General features: G+C 35.5%; 1 non-coding gene across 1 annotated transcript; it reads right to left on the minus strand.

Annotated features, from left to right (window-relative positions):
• Window positions 1-4,160: 4,160 nt before the first annotated feature.
• Window positions 4,161-4,225, minus strand: LOC126026442 (small nucleolar RNA SNORD78). Its single transcript, XR_007501713.1, has one exon. It is a non-coding gene; the product is annotated as a small nucleolar RNA SNORD78 (small nucleolar RNA).
• Window positions 4,226-6,071: the final 1,846 nt, after the last annotated feature.

Consider the following 6,071-nt stretch of genomic DNA (forward strand, 5'->3'; position numbering starts at 1 on the left):
GCATTTTATTTTCTTCTCTCTCTCACTATATCTTTCTCTCTATATCTATATCTTCTATATCTAGTTCTCTCTCCTCTTTTTCCCTTTTAGATACTGTGGTTTGCAGTAGCTTTAACTAAGGGGTACCAAGCCTATCACTTTATTTCAGTCAATCCAGCACTCAGTTCTTACACAGAGTGCTCTTTTTTTTTTTTAATTATGAGAACAAAGATGCAAAGAAAGAGGACAAGGTAAAGTTACAGTGGAAGGACAATCACCCATAACATAATTCTCAGAAGTCCACTTGCTGATATCTTAACTTTGAAATTTCAGCCAAAGAACATTAAGATAAATAAGACAGAATCCATGTACAATTGCTTTGTCCCTCAAGTCCCCAGATTGTAACACATTATAATATTTCTTAACAGCACACAAGGTAATCTAAAGCCATAAAACTTATGTAACTCCTTAAACATTACAGGCATAGTATTTTTCTACATTTCCATGTACATGCATATTAACTTAAGTTAACCTCAAATTTTAAGTGGGTGCTTTTTAAGGATTAGAGTCAAAGGAGCACAGTAAAAATGGTGTTAAAGTGGCAATTGTTGTTTGCATAGGCCCACCAAAATATGAGGGACATGGAAAGGAATAACCTTGGCCTAAATACAAAGAGACCCGACCCCTGAAGTTTCCTGGCACAAAACCAACTCTAGGCTCCAGGCAAGCTAGATCATCCAATCCAAGACATTGTCTGTAGTGCCAACACACTTTTATTTTTCACACAGTCTCTGTTGTTGGTATCATGTTTCTGTATTAAAGATCCTGTAATCTGCATATCTTACATTGAAGTCAGGATGTGGAGCGTCCTCTCTTTTCACCTCACAATCAAAGGGCAATGCAGGGAGCCCTGTCCTGTAAGCAGGTCGTTGTTGTTGTTAAGTCTTCTCAGTTGTTAAGGGAAGTCTCTTTTGAGCAGGTCGATGTCTGAGCAGTGTAGGGTCTTCCGTGGTAGAGGATTACTTCCAGGTGATGTTATAGACAAGCCTGGATGTTTCGTGGATGGCTTCCCTGGTTCAGGGTGAATGGAAAATGCCCTTTTTTCTGAGGTCTGTGCCAGGTCGTTATGTCAATGTTCAGGGTGTAAGGTCCCTTTGAGAGTGCTCTTTTCTAATTAGCATTGTCTTACTGGCTCCTTCCATACCCTGACTGTGCTGTTCCACTACTTGTGTTGAGCAAATACAACAATTGTACTTGTCCATTATCCAATAATGGACAGTTTCTCCTGGCCCTTATCTCTAACGACTCTTTGGTACTATTACCAGACTATGTTTGTGTTTTTTATATCTGACAAATGAGTGAAATTATTCTATATCTTTTCCTTTCTCTCTGTATCATTTCACTCAGCATAATGCTCTCCATATTCATTCATGCAGAAGCAAATTACATGACTTTATTTTCCCTAACAGCTGTTTGGTATGCCATGTGCATTATATAGATGCACCATTTCCTTAACCACTCATCTATACTTCTGCACCTGGGTTGTTTCTATATTTTTGGGTATTATAAATAGTGCTGCAATGAACATTGGAATGCAAAGTGTTTTTCTTGCATTTCTGGAATGAATCTTTCTCAGGCATGGTATAAACTTGTTGAGTTCTTAGATTCTATCATTAGTATTTTGTTGATGATCTTTGCATCTGTGTCTATCAAGAATATAGGTCTATAATTTTCTTTTTCAAAGTGTCGGTCTGCTTTTGGCGTGAAAGTGATGTTAGCTTCATAGAAATAATGTAGGAGTGTTTCTGCTTCATCAGTTTCTTGAAAGAGCTTGAAAAGGATTGGCAGTAGATCCTCTTTAAAGGTTTTAAAGAATTCACTAGTGAATCTATCTGGGCCTAGATTTTTTTTTTTTTTGGAGAAGCATTTTGATTATCATTTCAATTTCCTCTATCATGATCAGTCTTTTCAGATATTTCAGATCATCTTCCTTCAGCCTTTTTGTTCAGGTTCTCATGTTTTGTGGCATAAAGCTTCTCAATGTTATCTGTGATTACCCTTTGAATTTCTATAGCATTAGTATATTTTTAATCTTGCTAACAAAGAACCAAATCTTGCTTTAATTGCTCCTTTGGATTGAACAATAAAACACCAAAATGGGTATCTAATTAATTTATTTTTGCTCTATTTTTTATTATTTCCTTGTCTGCTTATTTTGACTCATTTTGTTGATTCTTTCCAAGTTCTTTTTTTGGGGGGTGGGGCACACCCAGCCAATTTGAAGGGGTGATACATATAAATATATCTAGTAATTCACTTTCTTACATTTCTTCCCTCAAGGTCAGCATTATCTTGTTTAGTTTTAGCCTGTTTTATCTATCAAGAGGTGACAACAGAGCTTATTTTGCTAATTAGTCTTACTTCAAGTCTATTAGCAGTTGCTTTTGGTATTTTGCTGGCCCCTCATTGTGTGCATATATGCACATATGTTTAAGAGTATGCTCTTTCTGTTGTAATTAAAACCTTTTTAAGCCTGGAGTTTGAGTAGTCTGATATTTGTAGGGAAGACCAGCCTCTTTTAAGTGAGTTGTTTGCTTGAGGCATGTCTTCCAACCATTGACTGTGAATCGATATTTGTTCCAAATAATCAAATGTGTTTTTTACGAAGAGCAACATGTTGGATTCAATTTTCTGATCCATTTCACTTCTCTGCCTCTTAATTAGTGCATTTAGTCCATTGATGTTGAAATAGATCATTGTCATGGATTTTGTGCCATCTTTTTGTACAAGTTTGGCTTGTTTTGGGATCTGCCTTGCCTTAAAAATTAGGTCCTCCAGTTTCTCTTTTTAGATTGGTTTTGAGTCTATAAAGCTCCTGAGCTGTAGTTTTTCTGTAAAGCTGTGTACAGTTCCTTCAAACATGAGTGAAAGTCTGACTGGTAAAGTATTCATAGTGAGGTGTTCATTGAATTCTTTTCATTAGGTCCCACCAGTGCCTCTCTTTGACTAGCCTGAGTTCAAAATCTTCCTTTGATTTCATTAGCCGCCCACTGGCACCACAGCTGCTGATTTCTGCTCTTTCCTTTGACAAAGCCATGCTTTTCTTTGGGTGTATGAACCTTAGTTTCATGATGCAAGCTGGGCCCAAGGCCCTGCTAATACCTGGGAAGCAGAACAATCTGAAAGAAAGGAATCAGTGGCAAATAAAATGGTTCCCTACTATCTGCTTCTTGTGAGCTGTGTCTTGCAGATGGACTTGAGTTTTGTTCCACAGCTTCCAGTCCTGCCTTGCAACCAAGTCAGGTTGACACTACTGCATCACCACTGCTAAGTAAGATTTTCTCTGACAATATCCCTGATTGATGATTGATTAATTTTTGAAAGCTTGATTTTTGATCTGGTAATGGTCACTGTTTCATCTCCAGGAGTCCCAACAAAATCTTCTTTATCCATTTATTTGTTGTTGGACATTTGAGTTGCTCACATTCAGATTAAAAAAATAAAAAAAGCACAAATTAATAATAGCCAAGCTATTAGTGGACTGATTTCAAGTATTACTGACTGTAAATGATAAAATAATAAAAGAAAAAAATATTTGTTTTGTAAAAATTAAATCTATGCAACAAACTGCATTATCTTATTTTCAGAAATTTCCACTCTAGTAATGCCCATGTTAAGCAGTGCAATAGTTTTCAACAAGAGAAATGATTCAACTTGCTAAATTTCCAGTAATATATATTGTTTTAACAAAAATATATTATATGTTTATATATTTATTTATATAATATATATTATATAAATATATAATATATTACATTAATATATATTATATATTTATTTTTATATATTATATATATATATTTTAGATTGGGGGCAACACCCGGAGTGCTCAGGGGTTACTCCAGGCTTTTTATTCAGGCTTTTTATTTCTTATTTACTCCTGGTAGTTCTAGAGAACCATATGGATGTTGGGATCAAACCTGAGCCAGCCACTTCAAGGCAAGCACCCTATGTACTTGTGCGCTAGGACAGACCGCAGTTAAATCTCCTGGTGTCCTATATAGTCCCATATGGTCCCCAAGACAGAAGCAATTTCCAAGTGTATAGCCAGGAGTGTCCCCTGAGCGTCACCGTGTGTGGCCCAAAATATAAAATAAAAAATAGTTTTATTTCTTTTTTTTTCATTCAGTGTTAAGTTTGTCTAAATGCTCAGTTCAGGACAGACATTTGATTAACATCATTAATAAAAAATGATATTAATATAATGTTATTCAACAAAATGCTATTGTATGCTTAATAAGTAATATATAAATTTTTTATTTTAAATTCCCCCAATTTATGTGTTTCAATTAATTGAAATAATTAATTTATTGTCACTTTGAGATACTTAACATGCTATACCTCAGCAATATTCCTATATCCCAATAATATCCTGAGAGCATAACTTTATAGGCGTTTTCATTCATGTGTGCAATTTGATAATGTTAATAATTATTTTCAGTTGTTTCTCAACATTTGTTCATAAATATTACTGTTTTATTGGCCAGTGTTATATATTTCATGATGTGCCTTTTCATATGATAGTGCTAATTTCTATATAAGAGTTTAAGATTGCTTAGCATCATGTACTGAAATAGAGCAATGTAAAAAATGTATGATATGGTTTACATAGATCCAGTAATATTTAGTTGTGACCCTTATTAGAGTCAACAATTAATACTTGATTTTTGTTTATGCTATATCTTGCTTTTGTAGTTTATTACTCATGGTTTGTATTGATGCTTGATTTTGCATATTTTAGTTCAATTATAAATATCACATTTACTTATATATAAAACATAATTTAAAACTCATAAATATATTTATATTAAAAAATAGTCATTAAAGTGACTATTCTTTTTTTTTTTTTACACCACCCATCACCAGTGCAACATTCCCATCACCAATGTCCCAAGTCTCCCTCCTCCCCACCCGACCCCCGCCTGTACTCTAAACAGGTTCTCAATTTCCCTCATACATTCTCATTATTAGGACAGTTCAAAATGTAGTTATTTATCCAACTAAACTCATCACTCTTTGTGATGAGCTTCCTGAGGTGAGCTGGAACTTCCAGCTCTTTTCTCTTTTGTGTCTGAAAGTTATTATTGCAAGAATGTCTTTCATTTTTCTTAAAACCCATAAATGTGTGAGACCATTCTGCGTTTTTCTCTCTCTCTCTGACTTATTTCACTCAGCATAATAGATTCCGTGTACATCCATGTATAGGAAAATTTCATGACTTCATCTCTCCTGACAGCTGCATAATATTCCATTGTGTATATGTACCACAGTTTCTTTAGCCATTCGTCTGTTGAAGGGCATCTTGGTTGTTTCCAGAGTCTTGCTATGGTAAATAGTGCTGCAATGAATATAGGTGTAAGGAAGGGGTTTTTGTATTGTATTTTTGTGTTCCTAGGGTATATTCCTAGGAGTGGTATAGCTGGATCGTATGGGAGCTCGATTTCAAGTTTTTGGAGGAATCTCCATATCGCTTTCCATAAAGGTTGAACTAGACGGCATTCCCACCAGCAGTGGATAAGAGTTCCTTTCTCCCCACATCCCCGCCAACACTGTTTATTCTCATTCTTTGTGATGTGTGCCATTCTCTGTGGTGTGAAGTGGTATCTCATCGTTGTTTTGATTTGCATCTCCCTGATGATTAGTGATGTGGAGCACTTTTTCATGTGTCTTTTGGCCATCTGTATTTCTTCTTTGTCAAAGTGTCTGTTCATTTCTTCTCCCCATTTTTTGATGGGATTAGATGTTTTTTTCTTGTAAAGTTCTGTCAGTGCCTTGTATATTTTGGAGATTAGCCCCTTATCTGATGGGTATTGGGTGAATAGTTTCTCCCACTCAGTGGGTGGCTCTTGTATCTTGGGCACTATTTCCTTTGAGGTGCAGAAGCTTCTCAGCTTAATATATTCCCATCTGTTAATTTCTGCTTTCACTTGCTTGGAGAGTGCAGTTTCTTCCTTGAAGATGCCTTTAGCCTCAATGTCCTGGAGTGTTTTACCTACGTATTGTTCTATATATCTTATGGTTTTGGGGCTGAT

The sequence above is a fragment of the Suncus etruscus genome, chromosome 13 (assembly GCF_024139225.1).
Source record: "Suncus etruscus isolate mSunEtr1 chromosome 13, mSunEtr1.pri.cur, whole genome shotgun sequence".
NCBI classification, from domain to species: Eukaryota; Metazoa; Chordata; class Mammalia; order Eulipotyphla; family Soricidae; genus Suncus; species Suncus etruscus.